Consider the following 18,177-nt stretch of genomic DNA (forward strand, 5'->3'; position numbering starts at 1 on the left):
ATCCAGTTTGATATATGCACTGCCCACTCCTCCACCCTGGTCCCTGCACTGGCTAAGCTATTCATCCTCTCACTTTTTATTGGTACCTACCCCTCAGCCTTCAAACTTGCCATTGGCCTCCCTAGCCTGACAAAACCCTCTCTAGACCTCTCCATGCTTTCAACCTATCATCCTATCACCCTTATCAAGGCTCCTCTTTGGGTCTTTCCCCAGCAACTGACACTGTTGATCATGCTCTTCTACTCTAGATCCTGAATTCTATTAGTATTGGTAACAATGAGCTCTCGTGGTTTGCTTCCTATTTGTCTGACTGTTCCTTTTAAGTTTATTTCAGTGGTATTTCTTCCTGTTCCACTCTCTTCCCTGTAGATCAGGGGTGTCAAACTCAAATACACAGAGGGCCAAAATTAAAAACGTAGACAAAGTCGTGGGCCAAACTTGAAGTTTATTGAAAAAATTGAGGAAGTTTTTACTTCTAATTAGATATAAAACCTTTTCATATTTTCAAGAAGTTTAGCTTCACATTCAATCTGGAACAAGCCTATAATTGAGAAATAGCACCGCTACTAGGATTCTCTGCGTCTAAAAAAAACTATGGACGCGAGTGATGCCAGGAATTGTAGTAGTGGCTATATTTCAATGCAGCAGCAGGCCAGCTGCAATTCATATTTAGAATTCCTTTGGGGGCCAAAAATTTCCTTTAGGAAACATTACCATAATCAACATTTCTTTTCTAAGAAAAAGAAAAAATTTTCTTTAATATTTTTGATTTATATTAATTTTATTTATATAAATTTATTTTTTTTAAAAGTTCCTATACTACTTAATGAACAAGAGATGCAAGATACAAGCATCTCTCCCTAAGCTCATAGATCAATTTGAAATGCTCATCTTTAGAATGGATCCACATCGAGTAAACAGTATGTTTAAGTGTACTGTAATCTCTTTTAGTTCTGCTCGGCACTGAGGATATTTTTGGTGAATATCAGGTACATTAAGGTTGGCTACAGGCAATAAATTATAACGGAAAGTGTACTCAGCTCCATGGGGGAGACATTGCAGCAATGCAGCAACTGGGATTACAAAACACAGATATTAGAATGCATTGCAATACATTACACATTGACTGCAATACTTATACCTATTTTCTGCTTTTTACATTCCCATACTGTGACCTAATGTTTTCTAAATATTTTAAGTATAGTAACTAAAATTACTTACTAGCTGTATGGGACAACACAGGGGAGGAACAGTTGTTAGAAATGGGTTGTAGTATGACACAAAGCTCCGTGACTTGGAACCTTGGAAGAGATACAAGATCATGATGGGTTTGGAGGAGTTCACCGTGATTTCATTATTTAATGCGAACTGGACCGGTGATCCTCTCTGTAAACTGTGGTGGGATTTCTTCCCGAGATCCATTACATCCACCACAGTACCTGGTTCTGCAGCTATTATATTAATAATGTCTCGGGTGTCTGGTTAAACAATGGGAAGACAGCAAAGAGTGTCTCTTTATGGGATGGAGCTGTTCAAAGATTATGTCACAGCCTCCAGAGATACCAGAAGCATTAGACTGGACTCTGGTACTGGTAAGGTCACTGGAACTAGAAAATTAGATAACTTGCTGCTTTCCAAGCACCACTGAGAAGGTATTGCCAGTATAGTAATTCAATCCATTATATGAGATGTATCCTGCAACTGTAATGTTCACCTGATCCTTCTCTTCAAGACCATTGGCCACTGCAAACTGTTTATTTGATCCTGATGCAGATGTGGTAGAAATGAAATATTCTGACCCCATGTCTTCTATGGAAGAAGGGCCATGGCGTCACCACGACCAGAATATTGGTGATACTGAAAGACTGAGAGACCTCAGGGTGCAATGATGCTAACACTCTGAATGCCTTCTTTAAATCCTTTATGTTTTATGTATAATATACTCAGTATTTCCAGAGACAATCAGCTCCTGACTCAGTCCTGCACTGCTATTGGCTGCTGGGACTTTATAGCCCCTCTGTTCCCAGTCATCAGTGTCTGTAGTAGCGTATAGCTGGGCTAATCTGTGCTGAAGTGTGTTTTCATCTGATTTACTGTTGCTGACCCTGCCTGTTCCTGATCTTGTGAATTTATGCTGCCTGAACCGACCCTTGTTTTGCTCTTGTGTAAATAGTTTGGTGGACGGATATTCGGTGTATGACCTTGGCTCTGTATTCTGGACTTGGTTCTGTTGGAATCTTGATACTGCTTTATCTATGGGCTCCTGGCTTGCTGTCAGTCTATCCCCAGACACCATTCCTTGCGCAGTAAGGTCTGGAGGCAACCGTGTGCTGGGAGACATAACCATTCTCCAGAGGCTGAGCCGGGGCTGCTATAGGTGAAGACTGTGGTGTTAGATTAGGGGTAAAGACAATGGCTATCAAGTTCAACCACCAGGAAAATAAACAAATCCCAGATTGAAAACTTAGACGATTCAGAGAACTTAGTTGATCCAGAGAAAAGCAAAAAACAAAACCTTGGTTAAAATTGCTCCAACAGGGAAAAAATCGTTCCTGATCCCATGGGGCAATAAGAAGTTTCCTAGATCTACAGTCTCTGTTCATTTTTTGCTGAAAATATAGTTTTTATATGGCAAACTAGCACCCTAATAACACTTACCGTATGTTGCAGTATTAAAGCTCTGTGGATACCTTATTGCTACAAGTTGTTTAGTTATCTGTGCATTAACCACCTAACCGATAAGCCCGACCTTGGTACGGGCTAAAAAAAGTTACTATTTTCGATAACCCAGAACTTTTCTCACTGTATGTAAATACAGTGAGAAAAGTTTGGGTTTATCGATCACTTACCTGGTCCCGCTGCGATCGTCCATCCGTCGTGTTCCAGCGTCGTCCTCCAGCGTCGAGTGTCCTCTCCGGTAAGAAGAAGCCGGCTGGCTTAGAAGAAAATGCCGGCCAGCTTAGAAGAAAATGCCAACCGGCTTCTTCTCCCTCCGCAAAAGAAAAAATAAAAAAAAAATACTCACCTTCTCCCTCCGCTCCTCCGGACACGTCTGTCCTCTTCTGTGTTCAGCCGGCGAGTGCAGTGATGATCACCGGGGTTTCCCGGTGACGTCGCTGAATGTGTCGGCGCGGGAGGGAGGCGGGGCGGGAAATTCAAAATTTTGTATTGAGTTCAATGCAAAGAAATCCTTATATAATATATATATAATTGTATTATATATATATTATATAAGCTACTGTACATTACATTATACACTATTTTTTTTAAACTTTTTTTTAGCTTTTTCTTTAAAGATATTTTTTTTAAAGGTTTTTTTTATGTTTTATAAAAAAAAAATTATTAATAAATTTATAAAATTTGGGTCATATTTCGGTGAGTTATACGGTAATTCGGTGAATTATAAGTAATTATTGAGTAATTCGGTGAATTATAGCCTACAATCTAAAATAAATTTCCATGCAAAAAATGTAACACTTTTTGCATGGAAGTTTGGAAAGAAATAGAATACCCGGCGTTCGCGTACGCGTCCCTCGGCGATTCCGTGCGTGCACCCTTTGATGGGGGTCGTAGCAGGAAATTGAAATATTTTGTATTGGATTCAATACAAAGTTCTGTATCCAGTCCAATACAAAATAATACAAAATATATTTATGTGGTTTTGTCTATAGGTATGTGACGTTGGACGGTTGGACACTAGGGAGGTGTTTTAGAAAAATATATTATTTTACAGTATACCTAATTATCGCATTTTCAGTATTTTTCATTTATTTATGTATTCTTGTTTAAGCTGATTTTTGTGTATTTTAATTTTATTAAAAGTATTTTTTTTACATGATTGTGTGTTTCAAACATTTTTTATATTCATGATATCTACTAGAACCCTGTTCGGACATATTTCTGTAAGTTACAGGTCTACAATTTAAAAAAAAAAATTCATGAAAACCTGTAACGCTTTTGGAACAGAAATCTAGACCTCAGTGTAACGCCCAGGTGGTTAAAGTGGGGTAGTCTTGTGAAAATCAGTCTTGTGAAATTCTGTTGGCTCCAGCCATCAACAAGCTAACAATGAATACAACTAACACATTATATAATTATAGTTATACTTACCTGTGTTGGCTCTGGGGAACAGACCACATCCACACCACAGAAGTGCCAAGCCAAAGTAATAGCTCATCTTGACCACTTGCCTACAATGTCCACTTATATAAAGGGATCTAACTGGACAATCCCTTCACTGGAAAAGTGAAGGGCTAAGTATTGAAATTCTTGTGGTTAGAAAGTATACAAGAAATGGCAGAAAAAGAAAGGATTGCTCATCAGATTCAATTGATCAAGGTGGGCCACATACCCTAATATAAATCAATATGAACATATAGAAAGAAAGGAAAAAAATCAGTGTTCAAAAGCCAGCACTGGCTTTTGAACACAGCCCATCTGCTGCATGTAACAACTCTGCAATCAGATTTTCAACAACTATACCAGACATTGGTGGCACTTTCTAGTGCGTTTCATTGTGCATCCTACTTTTCTTATATCCCTGACTACTTCAAATCTTGCAATGCAAACCCTCCCTTTTTGCAAAGTCCCCTGAAGAAGCCCTCAGAGGCGAAACACGTCGGGACACAAAAACACGGGACATGGGGTCTAATCACCATGAATGCACTTAGGGATCCTATGTCAAGTTACTAGCTCAAAAAGAACCCCTGTGCCTTAGAACACTGTGGGGCTTGACCTCAACTTTATATTTGTGTAAAATTGTTTGTTTTCTAAAATATGTTATATACATTCCTGGAATCAGGAACGGCTGTATACTACTTTGAATACATTGCCACATTAAGCAAATACCCTGGCCTTTTTCCTTTCTTTCTATCTGTTCAAGTATACAAGAAATCAATACCAAAGGTTCTGTCAGTAAAGTTGGTCTAACAGCAGTTCAATGGGAGTGACCTTTCTAAGGGACCTTCGGTTTAAGATGGCTCAAGCAGATGGGGGAAATCATCGCACACCTATACTTTCAGCTTTGACCACTTTTGAGTACCCCAGCTAATTCTGTAGCACTTTAGGGTTTTTCACAATAGAGTTCCGGAGACAAAACACATGATTTTTCTATGCAGATGTTACCTGGCCTACCAACACAGGAAAGTCACATCTCTGGTTGATGCACTTCCCTGCAGGTTATTAGTATTATGAGAGCCTTTTTCAAATCTTCCAAGGTCTCTAGATGTCCTATGGGATACCTGTTCTAGTCTAATCTGTTATTAAATGTCCGTTAACACCAAAAAGGATGTTTAAATGTTTTGCAGATTCCAGAGCAAAAAAACCCTGACACTCACCAGGGCCACACTCAAGGACCAGGGTCATGGGTGCCAGGGTTTAGGAAGAAGGGAAATCTAATATAGCAATGCGTGGTAAATTAGTATTGCTGTCTTCCCCTGCCAGCCTTTTTCTAATGATACTTCCCATGGCAGTGACATCAGCTTACTGTGCAGGCAAAGGAAAGGAGTCTTGAGAACAGAGCACTTGGTGCAGCTGCCCAGGGAAAATAGTGTTCAACCCTCCATCTTGGCTGACCTCTCTGTCCTGACTCACCTATATTCCTACCTGTGATCCTTCCACCCGGATTTTGAGCCCTCTATCTTTCCTGTGACCGTTCCATCCTGGCTAACCTCCACAACCTGCCTATTTTCATCCTAAATGTTGCCTCGTCCATCCCGATTGTGAACCCCCATCCTATACGACCCCCTGTGTCTTCTCTGAAACCACATTTCTAGCTGACCTCTCTATTCTTTGGTCACAGGTACCTTTGGCGATATCCACTAATGAACTGGATATGCACAAAGCAAATCTTTTGGCATTGCAGATTAGAATGATGAGACATCTTGTGGTGTACAATGTACGTCTATATGCATTTGTTTATACAGTTTGGGCCTGCACGTGGGTGTGTACATATGCTAGTCTATATACCAATTGGTGATTGTTGTGGTGTACATTTTTGTACATTGTGGTGTACATTTTACATTTATTTGAATTCTATTTGAACTTTAGAGATTTGGAAAAATTTTATATTTTCATATACTTCTGTAAATTGGTGTACATAGTGTAAGAAAGTACTAATTTTATTGATTTTAATTGACCCTTCTATCCGGGCTATGATCTTTTTAATCCTCCATCCTGGGAAGCAAGAGATACTTTCCACTGCACTGATAAGACACACTTTCCACCCTGACCCATCTGAACCCTTATTTGTAATTATCGGTCAATTCATGTTTTTTTACACATTACTTCAATATTAAGTTAGGACCAGTAAAAAAAAAAATCCCTCAAAAATTCTGTATAAAGAGGTAATGCTAAAAGAGGGTGATGTTTTTGTTTGCCTATGGGCTTCAGAGATGGAAATATATTTTTTTGGACAATTTTATTTATTTGTTTTTTAAGGAGCTAAGGATATTATTGATGTCATTTGTATTGCTCAGTCCAGAAGTATTAATTTGTTTGTGTTCCCCTGCAGTGTGCAGCGGTTCCTCCCTCAGACTATGTTATCCCCACTGTTGTGTAAGTGAAGATCAGTGAAATCAGAAGAGGGAACCAGTGAGAAATGCAGGGGACAGAAAACTAAAACCTCTAGAACAATTATTTTCCGAGGAAAATTCTTTATAATTGGAGTGGCCGTAGTAATTGTTGGAAGCAGGAGAGCTTTACTAAGATTTGTCACGTACGTGACAACAATGTGGCTTTTTCAAGGAAGTTCTAAGTAGAAACACAGAAACAAAGTGCTTGCTTTGTTTCTGTTCACACTGGCATCAAGCCTCAAACCACAAAGTCTTCAATTCCTCACTGTACAAACTAGAATGAATATTAAATATTTGGCTCTACATGGTTGAAGTGGACCTTGTAGGCTTCATAATTCTGGTAAATGCCAAGCCTGCAAAATATTTGCACCCCTTAGCATGATTGTACATATGCATTATACATTATAAATTTAGATATTGATGTATACATTTAAATAAAAATGAACCTGACACTATATAATCTCTGTCACACTTTGGGAGACAGAGCCTCTAGGGGGTGCTATGTCTTGCACAGAAATGGTGTGAGCCCCGAGAAGGGCCAAGGCCCAAAATTTAAGCGGTAACCATGTCTTCTCCAGAGCCTCTAGTGGTGAGGATGTTGTGCTGCTGGTTGCTGTCAGGTTGCGGTCCTTGGGTGCTCCAGGGTGGGCAGGATGAGGCACGTTAAAAAATCACTAGGTAGGAGAATAGTCAAGGAAGACCAGGGTCGAGGCAGGCAGCAAGCAAGGAAGGTCAGGAACAAGACAGGGGTCAAGAACCAGAAATTCAGGAAATAGACACCGGTGATACACGGGCCACTGCAGACATAGGAGACACAGAGGAACACTGAAACAACACAAGGGAACAGGCAGGAAAACATTAGACTGGGCAATAAGGCATTAACACAGGAGCTGGAAAAAACTGAATTAATCAACAGGTATAGAGGAAATTCTCAGCAGAGCTAGGGGGCTTGGCAATAGTGGATACACATACACGAATGCAGAGTGCTGTGTCTGAGCTAGCTAAATAGACAAGGGCGATTAAGAGGTTATCTCCCGATTGGCCAGCAGGAGGGGTGATACTGCCTTAATCTGGATGAGCAGCTGAGCCCAGGCTCAGAACCGACTGCATGCACAGGAGGGAGGCACCTGTGCTTTAGCGAGACACCACAGAGATCTCAGTAAGCCCCCTGACAATGCTTTCATCTGCTTTTCTGTCTGATAAGGACAGAACCATCTTTATTGGTACTTATGATATATAAATGATGTACATGATGTACAGGGGGAGGTGCAGAGTGTGTAGCTGCATGAGGGCCCCACAGCCAACAGAGACCCCACAGCTAGAGCTGGATCAGTTTTGTCATTTCATACTATCTGTGCATATTTCCTACTTGCAGTTGTGCGGATCATGTGGAGGCGGGCAGTGCTCGGAAGTGGGCAGCCTTAGGGAGGGTGGAGATGGACATTGGGTTAGGAGTGAAGGGCAAGGAAGCCCACCTCAGTTCTCCACGGGGGCCCACCGTTGGCTACGTCCACCACTGATGTGGTATATATATATATATATATATATATATATATATATATATATATCTGCATTTTTGACTAGTTGTCAAAGGCAGCAGTGCCTTGGATGAGCTCGCACTGCAGAAAAACTCAAGCAGTTATACCGTTATATCCTCTGAACAGTGATAAACATTCAATTAAATAAAGCAGAATAAGAGATTATGCATTTTACTACTTACTATTTTATTTTCACATGCAGTAGTGACTCTGTCTGCTAAAAAAAAACACCAGCCAATAGGAGGGTGCCAAATGAATATCTTACTTACTTTTAGTTTACTTTTCTCCACTGGCAGCAAACGTATTATATCCTAACTATAGTTCTACTATGATAATCTATGATCAGGCAGGGCAGTTTTTTACACTTGAGTAAAAATATTTTTCTTGCTTTTTCAGGTAAAAGTAGGCACAGGTATACTTATCTGATTTATATTGCTTTCTTGAAAGTATATGCTTTCTTTAACGTCAATTTTTAGGTAAATCATGAACCTTTATTGCCTAAATGTTATCTAGTTGGGGTTTAAATTTACTGAAACTGTTTCTTTAAAAATGTCTTCAACCTAAATGAATAAAAATGACAAAAACATTACATTTTGCCTGTAAGGTGTAAACTCCTTTAACAAACATTGTAGCTCCAATTTTCAACCAACACAATCATTTTTTTTTTAAACCTCTCAAGGTATTTGATCAGTTCAATCACTTTTGCTATTTCCCAATTCAACCCTGTTAGCTAATAACATATTTTCTATGTGCTTTTATTTTAATGTGTATCTAGTTCATTTGATTAAATGTTTAATGCCTTAAATAGGTTTACAAAGTCTTCTGGAAGTTTTCTTTGGAAAATAGTTTTCATGTACTAGAGACTTGTGTAGGAGGCAGTGGTCAGACAGGAAGGTCAGGAATAGGCCAGCACAGATAGGAAGATTAAGATTAGGCTATGGTACATGGAAAAGTTTGGATTAGGTGGGGTGGATGGGTTCTTTAGGATGAGACTAGGAGGGTAGAACTAAAGCTACATACACACTTCCAATTATTATCGTTGGAAAACGAACGACGAACGTTCATGCACGATATATACGAACGATCGTATAGCACTGATCCTGCACATAGAGTTAACGACACGATCGTTCGTAGATATTGTACACACAATAGATACGATCGTTTGAGCGATAGAGGAACTATGTGCACGACAGGAAAGTGAACGGACGTTCGTTCATCACGCATGCTCTGAACATGGACGATCAACGAACGACCGTACACACGAACGATGTTCAACGATCGTCGTCCAATCCGATCCGTCGGTCCGGTCGTTCGTTTCCAGCGACTTTCCTCGTTCGTCGGCGTCGTTGGTTACTTTTTTACGAACGATTTTTTGCCCAATCGATCGTTCGTCGTTCGATTGGAACGATAAAAATTGGAAGTGTGTACGCACCTTAAGATTGGGTAGCCAGAAGACTATGATAAAGCTTTGGTAGATTGGGCCGGGGCAGATAGAAGGATTAGAATTAGGATATGGCAGATGGCAGGGTGGCATTAGATTACCCCTCTCTGTTCATTCTGGTGGTTGTTTTTACTGGAAAAGGAAACAATGGCATATTATTTTCAGGTTCAGAAAGAGTTACCTGATTTCAGCGTTTACAGGCGCCTACCTAAACGCTTACAATGCCTGGTGTTAAATACATGCAAATTCCCGCAGGCTAGACTTTGCTTTTGCTAGAGGACTAGATAATTTACCCATATTCTTCTTTGCTTTCTTATATATATAGATATAGTTGTTGTTTGTAATTTTTGGGTTTTGTTTTTATGTAATCTCTTTTACAATCCCCCAGGATTTTTTAACCTTGGTTGATCTAACAGACAATTGTGATTGCTTTTATGGAGTTCCTTTCTATGAATTGTTGAAAGTCTAAAAACAGCACAATTGGCTTCTTAAAACATAGTTGTTTGATGCGCATCATTGTGCACCAAACCTCAGAAGTCTACTGCGCATTGCTGTGTGCCAATGCGGACCCGCTATTAGCGCATAAACTGTGTTCTATCTAGTGTGTTTTAATAAAAAATGCACCGGCCACTTTTGCAGAGAAGGATACTTATTAGGGTGTTTCATTTTTTGTATATATTGTTTGTTTGCCTTCATGTGCACTCATGTATGTATGTATGTATGCATTTATATGTGTGTACATATACATATAAAAGAGAAATTATAGTAAGAAATAGACAAAGAGGGTGTTTTTTTTTTTTTTTTTTTGGCATATTGCTTAACATGCTTCAAAGATTGCCTATTTCTTCCTATGATTTCTGATATCATGGGCTTGGCTCAAAGCAACATTCGTGAATGATATTGCTTCTGGTTAAAGGAGGAATCCACCTTTGGTGCTTCCACTACCAAGCCAAGGTGAATAAGTCAATATATTTAGTGGGCCAAGATCTAAAATGCCATTCAAACTGCAAAAACACCCTGAAAGACTGGAAAAGCAAGAAAATATGTTTGCCACAAAGTCTATTTGTCCCTGGAAGTTTGATATACTAGTACTTTTTGATTTGTGTAAACACATAAATAATGCATACAGTCTTAAGATTTAACCACCTGGGCGGTTAGCCCGTGCCTGGTTCGGGGTAAGAAAACTTGCTACTATCGGGTACCCCGAACCAGGCGCGGGGTAGCTAAAAATATAAACACACGTTACACTGCAATCCGATTGTCATACAACATTGTATGACAATCGGATTACAACTGAAAAAAAATACTTACCTTTTCCCCGCAGGTCCTTCAGAGACATCTGTCCTCTTCTGTCTTCATCCGGCGTGTGCAGTGATGATCTCCGGGGTTACCGGGTGACGTCGCTGCAAGCACCGGTGCGGGCGGGAGGCAGGGCGGGAAATTCAAATAACTTTGTATTGAACTCAATACAAAAAAGCTGTATTGAGTCCAATACAAAGAAATCTTTATATAATATATATATAGTTGTATTATATCTATATTATGTAAGCTACTGTACAGTTACATTACATTATACACTATTTTTCTTTTTTTTAAAGATTTTTTTTTTTTAAATTGTTTTATACATTTTTTTTTAAAGTTTATTATTAAATTTAATAAATTTTGGACCTATCTCGGTGAGTTATGCCTAAGAATTATAGCCTACAATCTAAAATAAATTTCAATGCAAAAAATGTTTTTGTTTTTTTTTTCCTTTTTGCATGGAAGTACGGAAAGAATTAGAACACCCGGCGTTCGTGTACCCCTCCCTCTGCAATTGCTGATGATGTCAGTACATACGCCCATCGACGGGAGTCGTAGCGGGAAATTCAAATATTTTGTATTGGATTCAATACAAAGTCCTGTATCCAATCCAATACAAAATAATACAAAATATGTTTATGAAGTTGATTTTTGTGTTTTTTCTTTAATTTTATTATTAAAGTTAATTTTTTTTACATGATTGTGTGTTTCAAACTTTATTATATTCATGATATCTACTAGACCCTTGTTCGGACATATTTCTGTAAGTTACAGGTCTACAATATAAAAAAAAAAAAATTTATGTAAAACAGTGTACCGCTTTTGGTACAGAAATCTAGACATCAGTGAAACGCCCAGGTGGTTAAGGAGCAAAATTAAGTGGAGCAACAACACAACATCTGTTCATTTCTAAGCGTGTGAGACCCTGCTTGTGAGCTTGGCAATCAATGTGCTTTGATGTTGTGCTTGGCAACCTGGATCTGGTGTTAGGACCAGTATGCAACTCAGCTGGACAACTAATTGACAACCTTTTTGCCCAGGAAGGGGAAGTGTGCTTGTATACAATAGGGCTAAAATCAGGGAGCACAGCACAATGAGAGCAAACCTAGAATATTACTACAAATGAACTGAGGAGTTGTATAGAAGTTGTGGCAGCAAATTAGCTTATTCAACAAACGTCAGACTGTGAAAAAAACAAATACAAGAAATAAAACCCATGCCAATTTCAAAAAGTCACACCAATGCATACCATCCAAAATTACTTGATTAAACACACACACACACTCACTAAATGTTCCTTGATACATGTATTATACCATATTGGGCAACAATCTTTTTTTCAAATATTTGATTTCTCTAAAGCCAAACAATAATAAAGTTTGAATCAGATCCACAATGCTTTTGAACATTTATATACAGCTTGTTATAAATTAGTTTGCAGTGTTGCAACCAAACAAAAAAAGTATCAAAACAACAACTTCAACAAATCAAAGTATAAATTAAGGAATGTTGTGAATTAGTATAATGTAACCTAAACAATGTAACATAAAAAAGTAGCATTAACCCAAGAAAAGATCAAGTACTAAAGATTCCAACTGACCTGTAATGGACTGTAGATGCGCACAGAACAGGGAGCAGGTATGCGCTAATTGATTGCAATGACATCATCATTGACAGAGCTTACCAGATCCTCCTTAATCGCACAGCTGAAAACGAATAGCCTTCATCTGCGAATTCTCGACCTCATTGCTCATTTACACTCGGCCCAGGCTCGCGGTAATGCGATTCGTCGAGCGGCACATATTCTGCTGATAAATCAGACCTATTGAGATCAGATCCATCTATCATCCATCATCACTCTATTATCATCATATATACAGCATATAGGTTTTATCCAGCAGATCATGTAAACTTCTGAAAGCTGCAGAATCCTATATCATGCCTCTAGGTGGCAGTATTGTCTATAACATTGCTTGTAGTAAACCTCTGGACATTTTCTAGCCATACATTAAAGCAGAGTCTTGCAAAATGAATAGGATTATTGGCTAAAACGTGGAATTTTTCTATTGCTGCTTCTTTACCATCCTTTGAAATATTCACTTTGAAATATACACCATTCTAAAATACTGGCAAACCTGGGACTAGAATTTTTTTTTTTTTTTTAGTGGAACAGGTGTCCTTCCTGAATGAATAACTCTTTATATCTAATTCAATGTACAGCACTGCGTAATATGTTGGCACTATATAAATCCTGTTTATTATTATTATTATTTTTTATTATTATTATTATTATTATTATTAATAGTAATAATAATAATAATAATAATAATAACATTATCTGGAGTAAAAGACAGATTTTTTTTTTTTACAAACCATGTTCCACTAGAGGGCAGTACAGTACTGGGTATTTTCTATGGTTTTACTTCATGTCATGCTAGAAAAAATTTAATTACCATTGTTAACTTCCTCCAAATATCGCTTATCCCTTGCTTGTGTCTGGCTTCAGCTCTTGGGGATTCATCAACCTAAAAGAAGCAAGTGAGGTCTGAACGGTGTCAAAAGTTTTAGTCAGGAAATTAGTATTTTGAAAAGGCGCTCATGTAAATGGCACAACTATTACAGCTCCACCTATAAAATGAATAAAAAAATGTATTGTTTAAATGCAAGCAGTATAATATTAACTAATATTTATATAGCACCGATATTACACAGCACTTTACTAGGTTTCAGAGTCATGTCACTAACTCTCCTTCAAAGGGGTACACAGTCTAATGTCCCTACCATAGTCATATGTTATTACCACAGTATAAGGAGTATTTTTGAGAGAAATCCAATTCATCTAACTGCATGTTTTTGGAATGTGGGAGGAAACTGGAGTGCCTGGCAGGAACTCATGCAAACTCCTATCAGGTAGTGTCTTGGCCCAGAGAGAATGGTTTATCTCTGTAATGCTTATCATTTTGCCATCTATTAAAAGGCCGGAAGAGATCCAGGTGTACCTGGGCTCAGAGGGATTAGGTAAAAGGATGCTGGCCATCAGACTGAGGACATCTAATGGCAGGAGAAAACAGAAGCTGCTGTTAATTTCACAAGATTTGGAGTTAGACATTCTGCACTAATGCATCCCAATTTAAACACTCCTTGCATCCTCATTTTTTTTGTTGGTGCATGTTCATTGTGGTGCACTGCACTTGTTGGTGTATTGCCTGCTACTAAAATATTCCATTAAAAATAAATTGAACTATATAATAGCTTGAGCAGTACACTGCATTGTGATCATGTGTGCAAAATATGCATTTTGATATGTCCCCGCAATACAAAAAATTAATGGGTTTTAAAATCATTCAGCTTGTGTGCTGGGGGAGGGGTTCTCAATAATTCCAGAAGAGTAGCAAATTAGGGATCTGCCATATAGTTTGTCATTTACGCAGCTGACATGAAGGGGAGTTTTAGTTTTAATCTCATAGCAGTACTCTTGTGTTATTATTAGTGCTTCCAAGTGCACTTGTAGATAGGAGCGCAGCCAAAAGAACATAGCATTCCAGCTGTACTGTATGGAGAATTAGCCACCAATTAGAAAACCTATTAAGATGTTGCAATTATTATCATGTATTTTATTAGTGCGGATATATTATACAGGGCATTACAGAGTCCATAATCATTTCACTAGTTGTAGAGAAGCTTGCAATAAATGTTCCCACTATAGTCACAGCCTTTTTACCTTTCCACCTTTTTACCCCCTAAGAACCTCGGGGAACCTCTGATGAAACCATAGAAGGTCAATGAAAAAGTTACACCTTACATTAAGAATTCTTCTCTTACATAAAGCTAGTAAGAGTTTTGGTGCTACCAACTCTGCCAAGTGGTATTGGCTGTGAAGCTTTGAGGTCAATTAGCCAAAGCTCATGGAACCCCTAAAAACCCTGGATGAACTCTGGTTGGTAATTGGTCTAATGTCTCTAACATAGTCCAAGGCAAATTATGGGAAAAAAGTCAACCAACCTACCAACCAGTATGGTTTTGTAATCTGGGAGAAAACCACAGTACTCAAAGGAAACTCATGCAAACCTTGATAGAACATAAAAACTCCAAGCAAGTAGTGCCATGTTTGAGTTCTACTGTGCAGGGACTGCAAGTATCTAACACTGAGTTACAGTCAGGTACCCAAACAACAAAAAACAGGACTTTAAATGCATTAAATAAACAATTCTCAAAAAGACATAAAACAATTATTTTTACAATTTATTTGTATAAATAAACATTTATTTATACAAAATACTTAAAACACCTAATGTTCTCATAGAACAAATTAACAAACATTATTTGTACAAGTTATAATTATTTCCATAATTACATATGATTTAGTTCTATTTCTATGACTACATATAGTTTGATGCGTTTTGCGGACATACAGTCAGGTACCCATGCAGCTTGCATTAGGAATAACATAATTTGGAAAAGGAAAAACATTTAATCCTTTATTACCAATAATAATCATGTAATAATATATACTAAGCTACAGCTAGTAGCAGACTACATTTTACAAGGATATATCACCGATCTGAAATGAATAACTTAGCCCTTTCAGTATTAATACATTGGAAGCTTCTATAGCATCTAGATACCTGGAGTCTGTAGATTAACATGTTTGTGATAGGTTCTTTTTAAACGTAAACTCACAAATTTATGCCTAAAAAAGATCTCATTTACCTAGTTCAATGTATAGTCAGTAGAAGTTAGTCATAACCATCTAAACTTTTTCTTGTAATGTTGAGAACATTTTGCAGCTTTCCAAATTGCTTCATCAGCTGCATCTACCAGTATAGAAAATAACCCAGTATTTACATCCACATGCTCAAACAACTTAATCTAATTGCCATTGAATGTGATGCTGAAGGCATTGAATGTCCATGATCAGCAGGTATAAAATGTATTGAAACACCTTTTTCTTTTTTTTGAAACTGAATTTTTATTGAACATTTTCACATACAAAGACAACTAGGCTTATACAGCAAATCATCTCGTAAACACAGCATACAGGGTGATAGGTACATCCGATAATGGTACATAAAACTCTGGCGTAAGTAACAGTAAAAAACAGTGGCCGTACTGTACCGGTCTATCAAACCCCATAGACTATGAAAATACGGAAACAACAGAACATAAGAAACAACAATAATAATAATAATAATAATAAACAACAGAAAACAAGAAATGAATCAAAAAGAAAAAACAAAGCTAAGCCGGGAAATAGAAGGGGGGGGAAGGAGTGGGGGATACAAACAAAGGTGGATAGGAAGCACGGTGGCATCTGGAACCAGCAACATATTAAACCTGTAGACTGGTATAGTAGGCATCCCAAGGTTCCCATATCTGTTTAAATTTCGCAACCCTGTTTCGGAGGAGGGCAGTGAGGTACTCCATCAGGCGTATGTCTTGAATACGAGCATACAAATCCTGAATAGAGGGGGCAGTCTGGATTTCCATTTGGTGGAGATTGGAGTATGAGCAGCCACTAAAATATGTGTAATAGGCTGACGGGCGGACTTGGGGAGGTCCATAAGGGCCAATCCCAGCAAGTGGTGGAGCAGGTCAAGGGGAAATCGTTGGAAACACCTTTTTCTAATAACATGACCAGTCCTTGGTGTAAGGGAGTCTGCATAGATGTAAACCCTTCAAATTTCATGGCTGAATTGTTGTAAAAAACACAGGGTAGAGATCTGATTATAGGTGAAAGACAGATGATGTCAAATTTCTCTGTTCACAAATGACTGTTCAAATTTGACATACATGACCTGTTTGACATCAGTTGTCCCTGTCCAAAATATGCATCTAATTGTCCTGGAAGGAATACCACTTTTTTCTTTAGGTGTAGGAAAATTACCAAATCTTGTCTTGTAGCATTTGCTCTCTTATGTTGAGGCCAGAGTTCCTGGTCTTGGATAATCAACTTCTGCTGTATAACACTTCATTGTAAAATTAGAACAACCATCTCTGAAGAGGGGTGGGCTGTCTTCCACTTATAATGTAATGTAAATGTTTCCATTTAATTTGAAAGTTTAACAACTATGCAGACTTCCTGACACCACGGATGAGATTACCCTATTAGAACAGAAAGATTCAACAAATTTCACACATCCATGTCTTGGACAATCAATATCTGCCATTGCCATTATATGATGATTGGATTAAGGTATTTGTGCAGTGCGGATATAAATTCTAGGGTAATTCCTACACTGGTAGACATGAAGAAGTAGATTGGAAAATGAAACGTATTCAACAGAATGGAGAAATGGGAACCTTCCTATACATGTACCTGGAGTTCAACCTTAAAGTGAACCTATCACAAACAGTCCCAAACTAGTATCTAGATCCTAAAGAAACTTCCAATACAAATATACTGAAATAAGCAATCGGTGACATGTCCTTGGAAAATAAAGCCTATTTCTTAATGCCTGTCACATTTCTCCACCTTAAGGCTCAGTTCTGTCAGCCTAAGTCTTCTCTGCCTGATATGTGTCAGTTTGGTATGTGAGGTTCTGCCATGTCGTCTGGCTACCAGTCACAACATATCTATGTGTTCAGGAAAAGCCAACTCCTTCAGATTTAAAACTCTGTTTGTATTTTTGTATGGCTCTTTTTAAAGAAATAAATTAAAGTCCAAATAAATATAATAGTTTGCCAGAACAGGTTTCCAACAACCCAGACCTGGAATGGGCTGGTCTGGGTTTATTTGTGCCATGAGTTCACCTTCAAACCAATATGGTGTTATTTTTCATTTGTGTTATAAAGAATGTAACAGGAAGAGTCAACTGACTTCATTTGTCTCTCTTCATTGTGTCCAATCACTGATAGTCAATACCTTTATTTTCCCTTAGCATGGCCAAATTCTAATCCTATGAACCAATGGACATGGCCATATTCCCAGACCTGCTTCCTCCGCTCTGAGGCTATTCCAAGAAACCAACAGTCCAGAAGGATTTTGCCATTACTACATTTCCATCTACATTTATTATAATTTCCATCTTTCCAGGTTTTGTTTGGATGCAAGAAAACTTCCAATGAATCCGCTAAACACATATTCCATTGCAAAAATACTTGGTCATTATTTCATGATCATTTTTTATGTTATATTTATTGTCTGTAATCCGTAAAGGTCAAACATTGCATTGAAAATATTTCTGTACAAGCATTGGGGTCTTTCTTTAAGGGGTTAGGCTAAGGTTAGAACGGTTTTGCTAATCTCGGGCGAGAATCTGACATGTGTACAGCGGTCACTTCACAGCGGATCCATTAACAATGATCGGCAACAACTGTTTTGTGA

Source organism: Pyxicephalus adspersus, chromosome 8 (genome assembly GCF_032062135.1).
Source record: "Pyxicephalus adspersus chromosome 8, UCB_Pads_2.0, whole genome shotgun sequence".
Taxonomy (NCBI): Eukaryota; Metazoa; Chordata; class Amphibia; order Anura; family Pyxicephalidae; genus Pyxicephalus; species Pyxicephalus adspersus.